This window comes from Ammospiza nelsoni, chromosome 3, assembly GCF_027579445.1.
Source record: "Ammospiza nelsoni isolate bAmmNel1 chromosome 3, bAmmNel1.pri, whole genome shotgun sequence".
NCBI classification, from domain to species: domain Eukaryota; kingdom Metazoa; phylum Chordata; class Aves; order Passeriformes; family Passerellidae; genus Ammospiza; species Ammospiza nelsoni.
Genome location: NC_080635.1, coordinates 72,565,472 through 72,585,837, shown reverse-complemented (window position 1 = coordinate 72,585,837; position 20,366 = coordinate 72,565,472). Strand labels below are relative to the sequence as shown.

At 42.1% G+C, this 20,366-nt stretch overlaps 1 protein-coding gene across 1 annotated transcript in view; it reads left to right on the top strand.

Moving 5' to 3' along the window:
- The first annotated feature begins 2,494 nt into the window (after window positions 1–2,494).
- The window catches only part of KLHL29 (kelch like family member 29), a 389,148-nt gene continuing 371,276 nt past the window's right edge, over window positions 2,495–20,366 (top strand). The window contains exon 1 of the mRNA XM_059469632.1: window positions 2,495–2,701. The gene's annotated coding sequence lies outside the window, so the exon portion shown is untranslated. The remainder of the gene's footprint in view (window positions 2,702–20,366) is intronic.

Genomic DNA, 20,366 nt, shown 5'->3' with positions numbered 1-20,366 from the left:
CTATTAAAAAAAACACAGCCCCATCCAAATAAACCCCTCACCCAAGAATATCTGTGTTTCTGGAAAAAGGTATTTTGTTTCATTAGCACTGGAAGAATTCTTATTTTCACTGTTATTTTGTGGACAGAGATTTGCATCCCTTAAAACTTAAACTACGTAAGAGTAGGGACAGGATTTCCCGAGTGCTGAGAAAGGATGGGAGCGCCAGTGGGTCTTTTCCAGTGCCAGGAATAGCGTGCCAAGCATGGGGAATTTCTCCAGATCCAGGTATTCATCTTAATTTTTAAAAAACTTGCAGACTGTTTCTTCACTTCGTCAGGAGCAGGATGCCCCCAAACTTTTCAGCCCCCTGACCTTCTCTACAAAACCTGCCAGCTTTTGTCTCAGAATCAGAGCAAAGAAAAAAAGGAATTTAAAGAAAAAAATGAAGCAGTTTCTTCTTAAATTACTGAAGTCACTAAAATAAAATTGGAGCAAGAAAATTAAAGTATAATGGTATATTCAATGTAATCAAATGCTTATTCTTCATGAATATGAAATTGTGATGCTAATTCTGAGTCGAACTGGTTTAGATTTAGAGCAAAGTCACTGAGGATCAAGAAATTCTCTGAAATTCATTACCTGCAACTGAATGCAGAATCTGACCCAATGTCAGCACTTGTAAATCAGGTATTTGACAAAATTTGATGGGAAAACTAAAGTCAAGATTTGAACTCTATCTTCCAGAAGTGAGAGTATGGAAGTACCTTTCTAAACTGAAAATGCAGAAAATGGTCAGTATAATAGACGTATAGAGCTTCATAGCTTAAATGTGCTGTATAAATATTAGCTAAATCCTTACTATAAACCTGTGAGGCAGATAAGATGGAAGCACTTATGCTAAAAATAAATAAAACCTAGAACTGTCTCATATAACTGTAAGATTTTATTAAAAATAAACAGGGCTGGTTGATATCCTTAACCTCAAGGTCACAAAACAAAGTACTAGGCACTGGAGGATAGCAGCAGAAGCCAGTACTCCAAAATCACTGTGTCTAATTAAGGATTCCAAAGACTCTCTGCTTTATGCTCTCTCCTGTCTCGAAGCATTCGCTGCGAGAACATTCAAATGCCACCAGGAGACTGACATGCTACTTGTTAGGTCAACAGTCCCATTGAGACTTCTTCTCATCGGCTTCATCAGATCCTGGGCCAACCATACATGCTGGGCAAATAATGCTCCACCAGGGCAAATAGCACTGGGCAGGGCTCTCCTGTTCAAAAGGGAGAAAATCGAGGGGGGAGAAATAACAGTGTGGAAATCAGAAGAGTGTGTCGTGTGTGCACGTGCTAAATAATTCAGCTTTAAACTGTTCTGAACTTCTGACCCTCACACTCCACTGTGATGTACAGGACTGGAGGTTTCAATGTTAGTCCATGATATGTGAAAGACAAAAATGTATGAAGCCTGCCTGTTCCAGTGTGAGGCCATATTCAGCTAAAAGCATTCTAATATTAATGATGATGGTAGGGTTTAGAACTGTTTTAGTCCACTGCAATAATTTTCATTTGTTTATGAGGTTGGGAAGAGAGAAAGTGAAATTGCTCTGTTAGTGCTGCACTGTGCTTCCTCCAGGCATTGGGCAGCATGTGTCCCTTTACCAATAAAAACACAGATTTTCCCATTTCTCTGGGTTGTGTGCTTCCCTCCCTTCCCTTTGCTGGCATTTGGCACAACTGCCTTACTTTTAACACGTTAGAGCATAAATGCATTTTTTTAAACCAGCAAAGTAAGGAGAAAAGAATTTGATTAAGCTTATTTTTATGCTTACAGGAAATATAAAAGACAAAGTGTTCTATGTTTAAAACTACAGCATATGCAGCTTGTGTGCACATCAGAGAGATCCCTACAAAGCAGCACACGCAGATACAAGATTATACAGAAGAGAGAGACAGATGCAGATTTCCACGCGGAAAATCTCTAGTGACTCCGAACGCGATGGATATTAAAAACAAAAAATCGCGTTGTTGGGTAAGAATGCTATCAACGTATTCCAACACTCCTGTGGACTTGGAGAGGCCCGGGACCAGGACCTGGGGGAGCGGTGATTTCATAAAGCGAGGCAATATTTCTTTCCAAGTATCGCTACTTTCCCGCAGGCAGCGGCAGCGCGGTGACCTTTGGATCGCGCTGTCCCCTCACACGTCCCCGCCGCGGGCCGAGGGCAGAGCTCGGGGCCCCGGCGCCGCCCGCACCTGCGCCCGGCCCGGGGAACGCGGCGGGAGCGCGGCGGGGCGGCCCCACGAGGCGGCGGCGGGGCCGGGGCTCGCTCCGTCCTCTCTCCATGCCTCCCTCCCTCCCGCGGGGGCGGTGCGGCGGACGGGGCGGGCCGGGCCGGGCTCCACCGCCTCCCGCCGCCGCGGTGATTGGCCCGGCCCGCCCCTCGCCCCGGCGCCCAGGCCACCTCCCTCTCTGGCTAAAGCGGGCAGTAGGTGAGGGGAAGGCGGCCAGACGGGAGCATGGTCGTGGCTCCGCAGCAGCCTTCGCCGCCGCGCCGCGCCTTCCTGCCCGGCCTCCAGCGCGGCTCCCGGCGCCCGCAGCCGCGCGGGGCTCTGCGTTAGCGGCGGAGGCTGCGATGCACAAACCGCCGCTGCCGCCTCCCGCCGCCGCGCATCCTCCCGCCGCCTGAGGACGCGGCCGCCTGCGCCCCCGCGGAGGGAGGTAAGCGGCGCGGCGGTGCCCTGCGCCCGCCGAGCCCCCGCCGCCGCCCGCCCGCCGCGCCGGGCATCGCGGGGCTGGGGCTGCCCTGCGCCTGCGCTCGCTGCCCGCATTAAAAACTTCCTGCGTGCCTCCCGCTGCCTGGGGGGTGCCGTGCAGGGGCCAGCGGGCCCTCATAATGTTGCTGTGGTGGTTTGGGGTTTCTTCCGGGTTTTTTTCATCTTGGCGTGGGGGTTTCCGCCCCCGCCGCGCACCCACAACTTCAGGCGCTCGCTCGGGGAGCGGCGGCGGCCGCGCAATTCCTCCCCCCCACCCTCCCCGGTCCCGGGGGCGGCGGTGTCCCCGCAGACCCCCGTCCCTCCGGGGGCGGCTGTCCCGGTGGAGCCTCCATCCCATCCCCGGGCCCGCTCTCGGAGCCGCCGCGGAAGTGCTTGGCGCGGATCGGCGCGCACCCCGCAGGCAGCCTGCTTCCCTCCCTGCCTGCTTCCCAAACGCCTCGGCCAGCCCCGTCCTCTCCCTGCGCCCGACATGCATTCTCGAACCCCTTTCTGCTTCTCCGCATCCCCACGCGTGATGCATACGAGGAACTTTTCAGCACAATGTTTCCAAAATATATATATATATGTATTTGTGTGTATATACATATTAAAGCATTTTGTACGATTCCCATGCCGATGACATGTCCTCGCCGGTGTGAGGTTTGTTTGGCTGCTGCTGTGCTTTTCCATTGATGCTTGCTTTTTTTTTTTTTTTTTCCTTCTCTTCTCTTCTTTTCTCTTCTCTTCTCTTCTCTTTTATTTTATTTTTTTTTCTTTTTCTGAGGGTTGTTTTCCTGTAACTTATGTCCTCACCCGAGGGCTGCCTGGTGCCGTTCGGAGCACAGAGGTGCATCCCTTGGGTGCCGGTTTTCCGAAGGTCTGGCTTAGGCTGGGAGGGAAAAGCTACTTTCTGTTTTGACATTGGGTGGACGTGGCGAGCTGTCCTTGTCGTGTGAGGATGCAGGTCTGTGATCCCCGGGATTTTGAGTTCATGTCTCTGTGCCTCCCCGGAGGGTGGAGGAAGGTCTGGAGGAAGGGACTTGTGGAGATGGATGATGGTGTTTGTCGTACACTTCATAAACAGTGTGTGCTCATCGTCTCAAAGATTATTTTATTTTTCCTCCCCTGGTTTCATTTATTAAACTGAGAATTTCCCTTGAACGCTGGAGACAGATTTATCTCCCCACCACAACCAAAAATGATGGAGCCCTGGTCATGTAGTTGGCTGCTTATCTTTTGTTACTGTATATGAAAACTGCATAGAAAAAACCACAGCATTCTGGTAACTAGATTAAGGGGGATTTAATCACTTTTCCATCAATGAAGGAAAAAGCCATGCATGTTTGCTGCAGGCTTATTATTGTTTAAATGGAAGATTATATAGAGCATATTTCCGATAAATGGAGAAACTTTCTTTTTCCTGGTAATCTTGAAAATAACTGAGCAGTGTGTGTGTGTAGGCACGTGTGACTCTCTTGCACCGATTTAGACACATTTATCAGGTTCTTCTTTTGGGGTACTTCCAAAAACCCAAACTACTGTAGGTTTAAGGTGACTGCAGATAACAGTGTTATTGTTTCTTATAATTAGCAATCTGCTGAAACTTTAAATCCTCCTTGAAAGGTAGGATCTGTGTGAGAAAAAGGGTAGTGTTCCATAAGCTTTATTCTTTTTTTATTATTGTTTGCCTCCAAACCAAAGCAACAGAGTGTCTCTTATTGTTGTATTCCAGCTTAAACGGCTAATAGTTTTATTTTTTTTTGCCCATGTGGAGAAAAATCAAGTACAGCAATATTTTACTCTGACATTTATCTGCGTCAAACTTTAGTTATGCTCGGGAGGTTGTTTAATCTTCTCTGAGTAATGTTCAGGATTGTGGCTTTTTGTTTGTTTATTCTTATAACCTGTTCTTATTGTGTGTATTTCTAGAAGTTGACTTCAGTTTAGGATGAAATATTGGAGCTATGCAAATAATTTAGTGACCCTACCAGAATGAGACTTAGCCTGCATATGTAAACTGTGCTTTTCATTTCCATGTTTTGCATAGCTGTTTTTTTCCCCATAACATCCATGTTGCTATTTCCTAGTAATGCCTAAGGTATTTTAATTGAAAATTAATATTTGGTGTTTGAATAACTAACTCTGAAAAAATGAGGGTATCACTGTGATTTATTTAAAAGGGGAAAAACATCCTGTCATACCAAGTACTTGTCTTGCAAATAATGACCTGTAACACTTAATTTGGATGAATTTCTGTTCGTGTTCATTTTGCATACAATGAAGGGTGTTAAATGAAGTCTGAAATACAAGCTGGGCTCTTGGTCTCAAGCTGCCTGACTTTCCTGCATTTGTTGTCTCCAGTAGCTTATGAAATGTGTGCACAGTGTGTCAACCTTTCCCTTAACAACAAAACCTATGAGCAAATGTTCAGTGTGAATTATATTACGGAAATAAAATATTCTATAGTTGTCATGGTTACAAATAGAGGCAGGGTTACTGGTTTTCATCTGCATGCTGGGGAGGGGGGGATCTAGTTTTGTCACTTTTTAATTACGTTTCTATTGAGTGATGGTCATACTTCAGATACCCAATATATTAAATACATGGCACAGTGAATTAGATTTTGTCCAAGTCTTGCTGAAACGAAACAAAAAGTGGTGGTGTGCAGGAACAAACCCTTGTTCATTGGTTTTTTTGAAGCAGAAATCTTGAGGGAAGAAAGTAACCAGCTCTGTTTTGTCTTGGTTTCTAGATTAGCATGCTGCCGGCGTTGCTGCTCTTCTTCAAACAATAATAAAAAGTGTATAGTGTGTATGTTGACTGGAAATCTTCTCAATGAAAGGAGAGGGAGGCACGGATCTAGGAATTAGATGTGATTTTTGGGTTTACTGAGCGCCGTGTGGTGCTATCACTTTCAGTGCCTGTTTGGGAGCAGAATTCATTATGCCCAGGTTTGTGTGATAGTCTCTCCGGCGATGCTCTGCTCCCACGCGTCCTCCTGTGCCAGGTAGTGCTCCGTGGTGTCCCTGGGAGCTGCTCAGCTTTGGGCTGCGCTGGCAGCCACCAGGATCGGACCGTGAGTGTTTGCAGTTGCTGACGCCTATCCCAGTGCATGTCTCTCCTTCTCCGTGCTCATCTGCAATTCAGTCTTGTCCATGCCTACTTGTTTTCCTGACCTTTTAATTTAGTTCTGATACCTGATGGACCCAGTTCTTCTGAAGCACAGAAAAAAAAAATTAAATAAATAAAGGGCCAAAAGAATTCATTTTTCCTTCCGTTCTTGTCTTTGTGTGCTGTGGTGAAAACTCACACAGCATTAGGGTGGGAAAAGTACCCCATGATCTGTGAATGAAGAGAGGCATTCCTGGCTGCCCCACCTTGTTCAACCCTTGTAACTTGCATCATACCCCTATTGTGCAATATTTTTTTTATCTTAAAACTCATTTGGAGTTTTCTGCTGCACTTTGAAGCTTTGGTCTCTCTTTATTATTTTTGTTGAGTTTTTCTATCATCCCTTCTTTAGGTTGAGCATGGTCTTACTTGAGTTCTTGTCATGACTTGTCCACTAAACTCCATGTATGACTTGGATTTGCTGCTGTAGGAGCCCACGCAGGTGAGGGCCTGATCCCAAAGCTGCTCTGCTTGCAGAGCCTCAACTTTATAGTGCAGCACTGAAGTCTGCGTCGTCTTCACATCACTAATTCTTTGTGCCGCAGTCGAGGTTCCAGCTAGCTAAAAATCTCAGCATGGGTTAGTGACTTACTTGGTCCTTCTGCTTTTTTGTTTTTCCTTCCAGATCTTCCATTTTGCACAGTTTGCTGATTCAGTAATTTTAAATATGGCATAGTATCATTAGGTTCTGTGATTTGTGTATTTAATCCCTTTCTTAATGTACTCGCCTCTCGGCAGAAGAAAGACAGTGTGAAACCTATATCCTAAAGCCCATAAACATACAAATTAGATATTGTTGAATATACCTGCAGGTAACTGAATTACTGCATTAACCCTTTGTCATATTCTTAAAATAATTTCTCTTCTTTTATATTGGCTTACTCAGTGTGGAGAATTTCAACATCCCTCTGTGCAGTTAACTCTTCCATAAAGTTACTTGCAGGAAGGTGGAGCTCCTACATGGAGGCTTAAGATGCTCTTCCCAAGAAGTAAACTGCCAACAGCAAATCCGAGTGTGAGGCTGTATGAAACATAAACAGCTTTGACATGCTTCTGTCACTTCTGTGTTTCCTTTGTTACCAGAAGTACAAAGAACTCCTCCTCGGCTATAAAGACATTAAAAGGAAATAGATTGGAAATCTCTTATGGGAACGCCTTTGTCAGGTTTTTGCAAATCACCGGTGTGTCCCAGGGTGTGAATATGCATCATGTACCTGGTACAGTGAAACCAGAGCTGGTGCCAGCGGTGCCCAGAAACCTTCCCAGTGCTGTTGTTATGCAGCCAGTTACCTCTGTGCTGTCTTGACCATCTGATAAATGACAGTAACTGAATTCCTAGTCACACTCTTCCATAAATAATTTTATGTTGTGGATTAGGATATGTGGAACATGGGACCGTTTTGTCTAATTTTTATGTGCTGCCTGCCTTTTTTTTTTTTTTGTGTGATGCTTAGGTTTGGGTTTTCTGATATTCACAACTTGGATTTTGGCTGTAATTGGTATTAACATAAGAAAAACACAGTTTTTTTTGGTGGCCTTAAATTTTAGGTAAAGTATAGTACTGGCTTGCAATAATAATACTGATTCTGTGATCGAGTCTGCTGAAATATAGACAAAGACTTATTTTAAAATGAACTCAGTGTTCCTTTTGTAGTGGTCTGTGATTTGTGTTTTTAATTCCCTGCCATTCATTACAATAAGCTATGTGATGGGTAATGGTGAGCTGGGATTTCTGTTCAGGTTTGGTTTTTTCAGGGTTGGTCTCCAATTTTAGAGCTCTCCATAAGTACAGGTAGTACACAGCTTGATTGGGAAGCAGATTATATCTCAAGGTGTGCAATAGAACTCGTTCAGTGCAGCAGTTTGCAAGAAAATCTGCCACTGATAAAATTCCTCTGCAACATTGCTGTTAACTAAAAGCTGTTAAGTATGCCGTGGCAGGAGTGTTTCTTGGACTCTCAGAGTAGTTGAGAGATACTGTGAAGAATCTTTCAGGTTGATATGGCGGTATCTGAGACAATAACCATGTTTGGGAGTAGGACTCAAATTCAGAAGAGGCTAATTTGTTGAGCTGGACTCTATTCATATGTCTCTTCATATCTGAATCTTGGAGAGAGACTCATTATCAATCTCCAGTCCTGTTTTTTATTTTAAAGCCCCCCCAGACAAACCCAAAAACCTCCACCCCAAAACCCAGATCTGCATGACAGGGCAGACTTCAGAAATCCTGGGTTTAAGGTGTGATTTAAGGCCTTTTGCTTCAGACACTTCTTAAAGTCCATGCTGATGAGTAATTAATATTTAAATTGGATAATTCTGCTCTGAGATCTGTTTTGTCAGACCTTGTTGCAGGATTTTGTTTTTGGTCTGCAAAAGCAATGCTGGTGGATTTGCAGATTGCAGCATGCTACAGCCACTCAGAGGAAGGTTTATTTTCTCAGTCTGAGGCTTTAAACATGCTTTCTCCCTTAATTAGAGGGAGAAGGATTTAAATGCAGTTAGTTTTTCCAGCCACAGGTAAACCCCAGATCAAAAGGAGAGGTGAAAGAGTTCAGGAAGTTCATTACAGTAATCACATGACATGGAATAACTTTGAAGTGGATGCAGCTGTGTTTACCCGTGCTTTGAAATCTATATGTATTGCGGAGTTCGGTTGATTTGTAGCTTGTTGAGCACCTGAATTCATTAAATGATTCCTAACATATTGTATACTTCACAAACTTCATTTTTCACTTTCTCTTGATTTTTTTATTGTCTCTTGCCTGCCAAGGGTGGAACAATGCCAAATTGGAACACTTCATGTTACAAAATGTTGTTGGGTATATAAATGTCTGGAAAATACTTTTGAAACTATATGAAATGCTGCAGAATGAAGTTAAGCAATATCTTTTTAAGCTTATTCATTAACTCTTCTTAAAGTTTGGAAGAGCAGTGGCAGAGAAGCTGCTAATTCTGTATGAAGTTTCTTATGTTCTAATACAAGCAGTAGAGCACAAAAATATACGTGTATGTGAAATGTATAAACTATTTCAGCTCTATTGACCTATACACAATAAAATGGCTCCTTGGCAGTGCTTATATTCTTAAGTGCCTTAAGAATATAAGGCACTTAATATGGGGTGGCTCAGTAGAGCTCTTTGGCATGAAGTTTTTGCTTGGATTGTGAGGGCCAGGAACTCTGGTGGCACTGGAGGTTGGTTCTTCTGGTTGAGGCTCTTTACTTTTGCCCTTTTATTGAGTGACTTTTTAAAAAGACTAGTTGGAGGTTATAAGGGATATCTTTGAAGACTCCATGAATGAAAGAAGGAAAATAACAGAAGAAACACTTTTCCTAAAATTTTACTGGCAGTAAAATTTACTGGAGTAGAGAGAAATTTCTGGAAGGTTGGAGTAAGTGACTGCTTGATTATGAAATACTGGTTATATTTTAAGGGTTTTATTTAAAAACTGGATCCTATAAATATCTACTTCAAAGATGCATCTTGTTTCTTTCTCATCCTCTCTTCTCAATTGTGGATAGGAGTAGATGCAGCGAAGCTTAGCCAGATGTTCCTCATGACAGTGGACTGCCCTGCTTTCCCCCCCAGACAGTGGGTTTCTCCCCAGTTGTGCAAACAGCTCAATAGATTACATCTGAAAAGCCTCTCTACTACCACAGACACTTTGCAATCCATCCTACTCAGAGAAGAGAAATACCAGAAACACTGAGGATATTGTGTGATGAGAGGTTATGAAAAATGCTGTGCCTTCTTCCTGTAGAAGGGCACAAAAATTGTGTGACTAACACTCTCAGGTAATCTCTGACAGACTTGCTAATAAAATGCAAGGCAAAATGTTAAATGTACTGCACTGCCCTCTTTGTTATGCTATTTTTGGCTGATCATATGAGGAAAGTATGTATCATTTAAACAAAAGTCACTGCTCTGTCTTCCTTTCGTTCTCACCCCCACACTGTTTCACATTTCTAAACATTGAGCATACCAATCAATATTCCATTAAGAGGAGAATTAACTTGGGAGAAGCTTGCATGTATTTGCATGTAGTAGCTTATTTCTTGGTCTGTGGCTTTGTGTTGCCTTTCCCAAGTGTCATATTCTCCTTTTTTTTTTTTTTAAGAACACTCCAAATATTTGTGCAATTACTGCTAGTAGTGAGGTTTGCCATGCCCCATCTTAATTTTGTCAATATGAATTGCTAGTAGAGCTGTCTGCAATGCCCTGCTTGCAGGCAACATCAGTCAAATGTTTGTAGTTACCTTTTTGCTTCTGTTTTACAATAGCTGGGCATCAAGGTACTAGGCTTCAGATCAAATGTTGCCCCCGGTTACACACATGTAGTTAACAGAAATCAATGTTGCATAGGCGTAAATGAAAGTTGGGTTTGATCTTTGGTGAGTTAACTCTTATCTCTTCTACATTGATGCTAGTCTAGATTTTCTGCAGGCTGGGTTGAATGCCCATTCTCAAATTCAGAATTCGTGAGGTTTTGGCTGTCTGTGCCAACATTTTATGCCTTACGGTCTTTGTATGAGACTGAAAGTAAAAACCTCCCGCTTGCTTTCTGAGGTCTGAGCCTTAAGACTGCAAACAAATGTAATGAGATGTGATTAAAAGCTGCCTGTAGCACATAAGAGTGTGGGTTGTGGCTGCGTGGGACCTCCTGGGGAACCTCTCAGTTGATCTTGATGTGTGAATTGTCACAGGAGCTGCTGAACTGTGGACCAAATCCCGATCTAGTTAACACCTGTGGAGCTGACATATTCCAATATGTATCTGATGTTGCACCGTGCTTCTCTACCCTGAGGAACAAATCACTTGTGAAATTCAACTGTGAAGGTCTTGAGGTCGAAGAAAAAGTCTGCAAATCTCAGTAGATGACAGCAAATGGAAGAGAGGGGGAAGGAAATATTTGCTAGTTTCTGATGTGTATGGTCCAGCTGCTTCTGTACCCTTTCTTCTTTCCCCTCAGTTCTGTATTATATAAAATGGGCCAAATTTGTCCTTGGCCTAGATCCATGCAGTCAAATAATGTTACATTTGGTATCCTGAAAACATTAGATAAATTCTTTAAATTTATTGAATCTTTGAAATAAAGCTTCCTTCCTAGTATGTTTTTTCCTTTTTGAAAGAAAAGTTTATAGTTTTATGATTAAACTTCTGGATAGTTTGAGTTTTGCAACAGTACAGCCTCATCTCTCTGAGAACTAAAAGGTAATGAGAAATTGAGTTACTTGGAGAAGGCAAAAAAAGCCTAGAAATGGTGTAGGAGTTAAGAAAATAATAAGGCTTGCCTGAAGTCCCTAACATGTGAGATTGACTTTAGAAGTGGTACTTGGATACAGAGCTGCAGCCAGAGATGAAGGGAGAATTATGATTGCCCTAATACTCTTTATTTTGGTTTGGTTTTCCTCTGTCTCAGAGAGAAATTTTGAAAGCCCATTTGTGTGTGTATAGGGTATGTTCTTGCTAAAAAAGAAATTGAAGCAAGTTTTCCTTAAATTCACTGTTTCAATATCACACTTGAACAGTTCACAGCAGCATCCTTCAAGCCTTCTAAAAACTATTCTTAGACAAATATTGTTGTTGCAGCAGCTAAGTTACTGAAGTATTGTATTTCAAGAATAATACAAGTAAAACGAAAACCCCAACCTTTGTGCCATGCTGGCATCTTTATTCAAAGAACTGCATACAGCTGCAGTGCTCTGATGGCAGAGTTGAGGGAGCGTGGGCTGGAGATCAAGAATGGCACCCAGTTGGGTCAGGTTGAGAGGCTTAAACACTAATTTATGATGGAAGTGCAGGTGCAGCTTGAGCCCAGGCATCTCCTGCTGGAGGTGATGGTTAACCAGGGCATCATCAGGCACTCATCTGGGGAGGCCAGGGGTCTGATTAGTCTCCTGCTGGAAGTCCTCGTTAACCATTGCCTTCCCATTTTTAGGCTGCACTGTTTATCAGGCAGTTATTCAACTTTAGGAAAACATGAACAGGCTCAGACTTCCTCAAGATATTTACTAAAATGGCATCACACATGACTTAGTAGAAGTCTTTTCCTGTCAGAATATTATCCCGTGAAATTAGAATCTATCAGTTCATGGCTTTCAGTAGACCAGTCATCTCTTGAATTTGACTATAGCCACTTAAGGGTTGGCTTAAGTGGATAGTTTTACTCTATCAAACAAAGCATGAAACCCTTATTTTTATGTAAAAGAGATTGCAAATTTAACAACAGTCAGAACTGTTCAGCCTTGGGCCATCTTGATTAGAAAATTGAAAGATTATAAAACCTCAAGATTAACCACCAGGATAAGATCCAAGAAATGTCAGTGCTCATTTTACCTAGCTAATATTACTTTTAATTTCAGGCAAAAAATTTAGGATTAATGCCTGGGTGTCGTGTGCATAACTATTACATGCACAAATAGACTGTTTAATCTTGGCTTGCTCTGTCTAATGAAACAAATATGTTTCACTGTAACTGCAGTCAACATAATGTTTAGAGATGCTTACAAGAATGATTATCTGACAGCTCATACAGGAGAACACCAAGTGACAGCATTGCTCTGCAAAACTCTGCCTTCAGAAAAAATGGTAAATGTAACTCTGAATCTCTGTGTGGGCTGTTGGGCAAGAAGAATTTTACACGAAAAGTTTCTGATCTTCGCCAGGCCCGGAGCAGGTTCTAAGCATTGGTATCTGACCTGTCTACCACCAGAGAGGGAAGGAGCTCTGTACAGAGCAGGGATGCAGGACTTGGATAAAGGCACGTGTCAAATAAATGAGTGAGGTTTTGATAGTTTTTTGGGTTTTTTTTTCTGAGGGCATGAATGTTAAATCATACAATTTCTTTAAACCCCAGAGCAACTTTGTGAGCAAAGTTTTGTTGCCCAGAAACATCTATGAAAAGACAGAAATGCTTTACATTCTATGTATGGAGGAAAGTTGCAAGCATTTTTGCCATAAAGCAACAGTTAACTGCAAATTGTACTGTGGAATCTGGAAACAAATACCTAACCATCCCGAGGAACCAAGAAAGTGCCATATTCTGTATGAAATGGAATCACAAAGACCTTCCAGGGAAATCTGGAAAGCAGTGGAGTTCTTCCATTTTCCTTCTGTGACCTCAGTGTTCTTGACTGGCTTTTTATTTAGCTGCCACTCTGAAGCTTTGCTGTTGCGCACACACACAGAAAAAGTATCCCTAGAAACTATGTGGGGTCATCTTGAGTTCTGTGTGTAACTGCAGCTTTTTTTGGCTGCTTTAGGGTCAGGCTTGTGCAGTCCCATCTGCTTGGTAGCTCTCTCCTCTTCCAGTGTGGCTGGTTTGCCAAAGCAGTCTGCTTTACATAAATCTATATAAATATTCTCAGAGTAGCTGTACATGCACTCTGCTCCCAAGTTGCTGCATTATCTCCTCTGTCACTGCCTCTTAAACCTTCAGCTCTCTTTTTTTAGATTTATCTTGTTTCAGATTAATGAAAGCACCACCCACAATTATTGAGCATCTGAAGGATAAAGCACATCATGTTAACTTCAGTTTATATTTGAGGGGTTTTTTTTCAATCTTTGATTTTTCTGTTGAGGCAATAAGCTCTTCTGGAACAAGGGCTGTTATTTTTTTGCCTGTACAGTTAGAGCTGCCTCCCTGGTTGTGCCTGGTGCTTTAACAGCACAAAAATGATTCATAAACTCTGAAAATGCTGTTCTTTTCCACCCTTCCTTTCTCCAGTTCAGTCGACAAAGATTCTGTTATGCTGAGGCGAAGGAGAAGTTTTCTCTTTCTCTTACTTATTTTTTAAGATGAAAATATATCCTAGAGAGGTAAAATGAAATGTTAAAAAATGTTATGATTTCTATTTTAACAGGATTTAAAAAAAATTTTGAGATTATTCTAATCCAGAGCTAGTGAGCAGTAAGACAGGCTTGTTAGTCAGGGCTGTATCTGTTTCTTCTGGAAGGCAAGTATGTGCTTTGTCTCACTCCATTAAAAATAGTAATCCCAGGAATATATTGAAGGCTCCAAAGTATTTCGGAGGTGGTTGTTGATGTAGAGGTCCACAGTCACGCCCACCAGAGGGCATTTTATCACCAGTTTCTTGGGGAAAAAGTTTTTTTCCTGAAGTCATGAATAAAGTAGTAAATATTGGACGGGAAAGCAATGTATGAAACATTGTACAGATAGCTTTTTTGTTTATATATAAATACATATGCTTATTTCCTGGCTGTATTTATATGTAAATAAGTAATGATGTAGGCTTGAATGGTTGGGTTTCCCCTCTGCTTTCTAAATACTTTCTAATTTTACTTAGGGATAATCTGGGGGAGAAAGGAATGCCTTAAAGCTCTCCCACAGCTGGTGTAGCCATTGGTTACCAGGACTCTGCCCTCCCTTCCACACAAGTGCAGCAGATGCTCTGGATGATTGCAGTGTAGCCTTGCTCCCCCTCTCCAGGGCACTCGGAAGCAGAGGCTGCTGTTCAGGAGCCCTACTCATTTAGGAGGCTGGAATTTGTGAATATAGTTCATAGCGAAGCCCCTGGATCTAAAGGAAGCACTTGGCAGCTGGGGAAGTGTACATCTGCCAGATGGACCTGACATCTTGTGTTTGGCAGCAGTTAATGCTAAGGCATGATATGCAAAATACAAGGATGACAGCTAGGAAATGAATTTTTATTCTAAAAACTGTGTTTTGATTTTGGTTTTTGCTTTTTTCACTCATCTGTTTTCCATTATGAAATAAAGCTCTGTAGGAAGGGAAAAAAGAAATCTGCTCCTGAAAATACCTTTTCTGGCCAGTTTTCAGGGTGTTTCCTCATGAAGCTGACATCTGTGCTGAAGGTTGGGCTGCCCTAGTTCAGATGTGCGACCTTCGTGGGCCTGATACAGCACATAAAATGTGATTAATTCCCTTCGATTCCCTATGGATAAATAGATTCTCTCCAGCAGAGCCCCTGTGACTTGTTTGCAGTCTCAGCAGAGGCATGGGGTCATCTGAGACCAAGCTGCAAACCCAGGCAGGGCTCTGAACAGCCTGCATGTGCTGGGACATGCAGACAGAGCAGTGGTAAAAGCCTTTCTCTTTGCAGGACATTCTCTGTGTCTGTGTGGGATGTGCTCTGAATGATTTGATTGGAGATTTGGAGACTTTGTGATCTTTGAGAATGTGGCCCTTATGCACAGTGATCTTGTTTGGGGTGAAGGAGGCCCAGATGCAAGGCAAGAGCCTGGTTCTTTGGAGCACAGCCTCTGGGCAGGGCCTGCAGTAGGGATGGATGCACTGGTTGTGTGTGCTGCTGGTGAGGAGGCACAGAGTGCTCTGGCTCCCCCTGATCCCAAGGGTTTCATGGGGCTCTGGTGTGAACACTCTGCCATGCAAAATGGGGTGAAGACCCTCAACCAAACGGTGTCTGCGGGGATGTGTGGAAACATTTGCTCAGACCTTAAGATGATTGCAATGAAAAAGTGAGGTGAAGGATTAATCAAGACTAGCTGTGCTTCATCAGCAGCAGGCAGTCTCCTACTAAACTACCTCAATGTTTTTCAGCCTCTTTTTTCAGATGATATATCCTTCAGCCAGGAAATATTTTTTTTTTCCCAGCAGTTAGTGTCTGTGCAAATAAATGACCTATAAAAGAATTTTATTAATTCTCTAGGACTAAAACTTTGAATAACATTTTTAGCTAGATAAATTTGCTTTCTAGAACTGTCCAGATGATTTGATAAAGACCTATGTCTTTGTCACCTTGTCATCACCGAATTTAGTAGTTTAATATCTCCAGGGATTGTAAAAGATATCTTGTGGTTAAGACTTGAGAGAGTTGTGGGGTTTTATTACTATTTGAGGGCTTGAGTGTAAATTAGTGTTAAAAGGACTTTAGATGTGAATCTGTATTTTGTTTCCTTGGGTTTTAATTTTGCCTGTGGTGATGAGCTGGACCACATATAAACGTGAGGACCCAACTGTAAAGACTTAAGTGAGGGAGTGTTGTTGTAGTGGGTGAGTTACTCTGCTAAGAACTTTGCTAGCATAAAAAACCCCAAATCTGTTTGGATGAAAAAAAAAAGTAGATGGCAGCACTAAGCTGTTGTGAAGGAGAGAGAATCTGAAGGTAGGAAAGATGAAAAAGCCTGTTAAATCTGTAATTATTGCAACAGTGCAGAGCTCCCACAACATGATAGCAACTCATATTAGCAAAAGAACCTTGCAATCTGGTTTCCCTGCTGTTATGTTGGGAGTAGATGCTACTGCTTCTTCTCATTTCATTAGGAAGGACCATGTGAGGTCTCAGTGTAACTCTGAGCCAAAACAAGCTCATATCTAGGTTTCCTACAGAGTGACTTAAGGATTTGACCTGACTGCTGTTTGTATCTTGGTGCTGACTTGTTAGCACTATTGTTATTGTATCAGAAACAATTCCTTTGCCTACCAAGGTATGTTCAAAGACATATGTAACCTCAACGTATTTTCATTGAGGCATGTATGTCTGTGGCAAAGTTCTTGAGTTATTTGTTCTGTTCGTAGGACTACATAGCCAGTAGTGTTTTTTTGACAGATTTAGCCAATACCAGACTGAAATCTTATAAAGATGCTGATTATTCTGCATTTGAATTAGTATTTTAATGTGCCTCAGCAGAAGCCTTTTATATTAAAAAGAACGACTTGTCACCTTTTGCTTACTTTGCTGCTTTTCTCAGTCTGATGTCAAACACTGATTTAAGGCACTTCTGGAAGAGGAGGGGGAGGAGATGCTTGCCTTGGAGCCAGGTGACTGCCTTGCTTGAAATCTGTTTCTGAGCAGCAAAAGACCGTTTTTGCATTTTGTGAACTCCAAAATAAGGCAAGCAAAAAACCAAGTTCACTGTTTTTGTTATTGTACTTGCGCTTTGAGGCAGCAAATAAACTAAGGAATTGGCAGCATTGTGAGGGCATAAAACTTGAATACTTTCAGGACATTCAGCTTTGAACAGGACGGGAGAAAATCCATGTGTTTTTAATTACCAAACTAGCTGTTTCCAATGTTTTGTCTGACCAGCACTCTCTTTTGGGAGGAGAGCCTGCTGATGGTGCAGAAGGTGAGCTGCTTGGACTCCAGTCAGTGGTGTGACAGCTTCCCTTGGGGGAGCCTGTTTTAGTGCTCAGCCACCCTCTCAGTGAAGAACCTCTTCCTAGTGTCTAATCTGAACTTTTTTTGATCTTCTTTTGCAAATGGAAAACTAGTTGTGTGGATGGATATTTGGTGTAGCTAATCAGAAAACCCTCAAAGCAATGTAAGAACCAATAAATCAACAAAAAGGAAAAAACAACCAACCAAAACAACATACCCAACCAAAAGAACTCAACCCAAGAATTTTTTACATGGGTTGATTTGTAGCTTCTGCACTGAAAGTAACTAACTTTATATGGTGGTGATTGCATGTATTGTTTGTTATTATAAGTATTATAGGAATTTGGCAGGGTTTTAGACTGCTAAAATAAACTGTTATTTTAGGAAACAGCAAGTAAGTTCTGCTTCTGGAGAAATGGATATGTTTTGAGGACATAATTTTTAATATTACAGTTTTTATATTTTCTTGAGCAGCTAAGGCGGTTAATTGATATACACTAGGAATGAACTTGTTTATCACATGGATCTTATTGGTCCAGTTGTGACCTCAGAAAGATGGGAAATATGGTATTTTTTTGTCTGAATTTAAGTTTGTGATACTCCTCTTTTTAAAAGATATTTAACTTAGTGTTTTTTTGGAAAAAAATACTCAGTGCTTTTAAAGGTCTTAATGTGTTGTGTCCAGATGAAGCTTAAAAACAGACTGACCATGGAGCTGCCAGACTTTAGGTCCATTTAATGAAATACCTACTCCCAGAAGTTCCCAAGGGGAACCATTTATAAAAGGGGAAATGATATTTTGATTTGGGCTGTTGTAATTATCTTTGTCTCACAATACCTTTCAGGGGTTATCCCAGAAGTCTAATACCTTGTACCAAGATTTGTTTTATCCTATACTCTTTAATCTATTGATGTTCTTAGTCATATGTGTCTGCTTTGGGGCAATTCTTGCTTTTTTTGGCCATGACAACTTCTGGCTTCAAGCTCTGCAGTCGTCTCTGCAGTAGACATTTTTGAGATGATCTTATTTTTATCTTTTCTGTAACTTGTAGCTTTTATTGAATTTCCCTTTATTATGTAACCAAGAAGAGAGAAACTGAAGTTATGATTTCTCTCTGCTAGTGATGATTTTACATTTTTATTTCATCCCTGAAGTCTGCTATCCAGTCTTCAGTCTGCCTTCAAATAAGCTTCTCCACATCCATAATACTGTTGTTATGGTCCTCTGAGCATTTTCTGAGTCTCCAGTATTTCCCATGGATTTGGGTGCCTAGCACAGAGTAAGGAAGCAATACTGATGATTTGATAGTGGCACTTCAAAACTGCATTATTCCTCAAACTAACACACTGAAGATTTCTTGGTATCGTTTTCCCTGCCTCACTGAGCAGTTGTTGCAGAGTTTTCTGTGACCTCTCCAGACTGCTGCCCATAGGAATTTAGCTGAAGGACTGAAAGTCTGAATTGCTTTCCTTGAGATGAAATTAGTTGATATACTCTGTTTATTTTAGTACAGGTTATCATTGATGTTTTTAACTTTAGGGGTTTCCCTTTCACTAAGATCAGTGGCTCTTCTGAATGATTTTACAGATTTTGGGGAATCTGAATTGGATCTTATTCTATCTTTGGAACTAGGCTAACATCAAGAAATTCTCATTTTTTGTGTGCATATCAAGGGTCCTGTAGTTCCACAGGTTTCCTTTCTTTACCAAGCTTTGCCTCGGTAGGAGATGGTGATTTGCTGAAGTCTGGCTGTTCCCTTACTGTGCTCAGGAGTCGACACTAAGTTTTGTCTCTGTCTGGTTTTACTCTCAGGAGCAGATCGTGGAGAGGAGGGGAAGGATGAGCAGTATGACTCAGTGTGCAGCATGCCCTCTCTGTCTGACAAGCTGTGCAGTCCCTGAGGTTCCTGTCAGCTCGGGCCAGAGCAGTGGTATCTTTAGTGCAGCCAGGCTTGTGTTTGAGTCCTCCAGGTCTTCGCATCCATGTGTGATGGATTCCCCCAGCTGAGCAATGCTTGTCTCTGCTTGTATGTCTCATCCCCATCCCACCTATTTTCCTCTGTTGCCTTTATAATGAGTCAAGTTGAATTTCTTTAAAAAAACTTGATACCCAACTTCCCTCACTGGCTTTGACTTCTGGCTGTCATTTCTCAGGTGTCTGAACAGTTGCCTCAAGGCTTCTGCTTCTCTGTTCATTTGTGCTGATTTAAGCTGAACACGGCTGATTTATGAAATATATCTTAAACAAAGTTGGCTGAATAGCAAGGTTTTTTTTCTCTCTTTTTCTGTTTTTTCCCCTCCCTTCATGGGAACTTAATTACTGAGGGGTAGAAATGATTTTGGTGGCTGGTATTTTTCTGTTTTTATTCAATTTTCATGAAAATTAGATCCAAACTTAAGTACTGTGCATTTCCTTCACGCTGCAAATTCTAAGAAAATATCACTTATAAACAGTGAAACAGACAAATAAAAATGTATCCATTGCTTGTTTGCTTTGAAGTAATACTTGTATATAATCAAATGACTCCAGGAGCTGGCAGGCAGCTTTAAGAACAACATCAAATGTGATTAAAGCAAATACTCAGTTGGCAACCATTGGACCTTTATCACAGTTAAGGCTTCTCAGCATCAGACTTCCAGCACTCCTGAAACACTGTGAGAATGAATAAATAACCATCTTCAAACAATCTGAGGTGATTGCATCTGTTTGGCCTTTGTTGTGCCGTTTCTGCTCTGTGACTTTCTGCATTTCTGCTTCATGACTTTCTGTGTTTCTGCATTTCTGCAGTGTCTCACGTCAGGCTTTGCAAAGCTCCAGGAACCGGGGAGCTGAGATGCAGAGAAGAGAAGGGATTTGCCCGAGGCGCTCAGATCAAATGTACTCCCAGTTCTGGTGGCAGAAATTGCACATTTCTCTCCAGGCTCTAGTAATCTGTTGTCCTGGAGGGCAGCACTGTTTGTTTGTGCCTGGGCAGTCTCGAAGGTGACCTGCCCTCAGGGCTGGGTTGGTGGCTCTTGGCTGCAGTGGGGAGGTGAAGTTTTGCCTGTGATTTGAGCAGGCTGCAGTGGTGATAATAAAACCATATCTGCCCCACTGCCAAAGATTTGGCCAGTGCTTTTTTAATTTTATTTTTTTTAATTCTCCAAAAGTAAAATGGTCCTTCCCCTCAAAAAGATCAAGAAATTTTCGTTGTCATGTACTGCCACAATAATGCCTGTGGCTTTCAGCACTTGAATTTTGCCACTTTATTTTCTGGAATACTTGTTTTTATTTCAGTTGTACACTGGGCTGTAGAATGTGGTAGGCTCCTGTAGCAATTCCCTCAGTCTGCCCCAGTGTGCTTCTGTGATGGCTGAC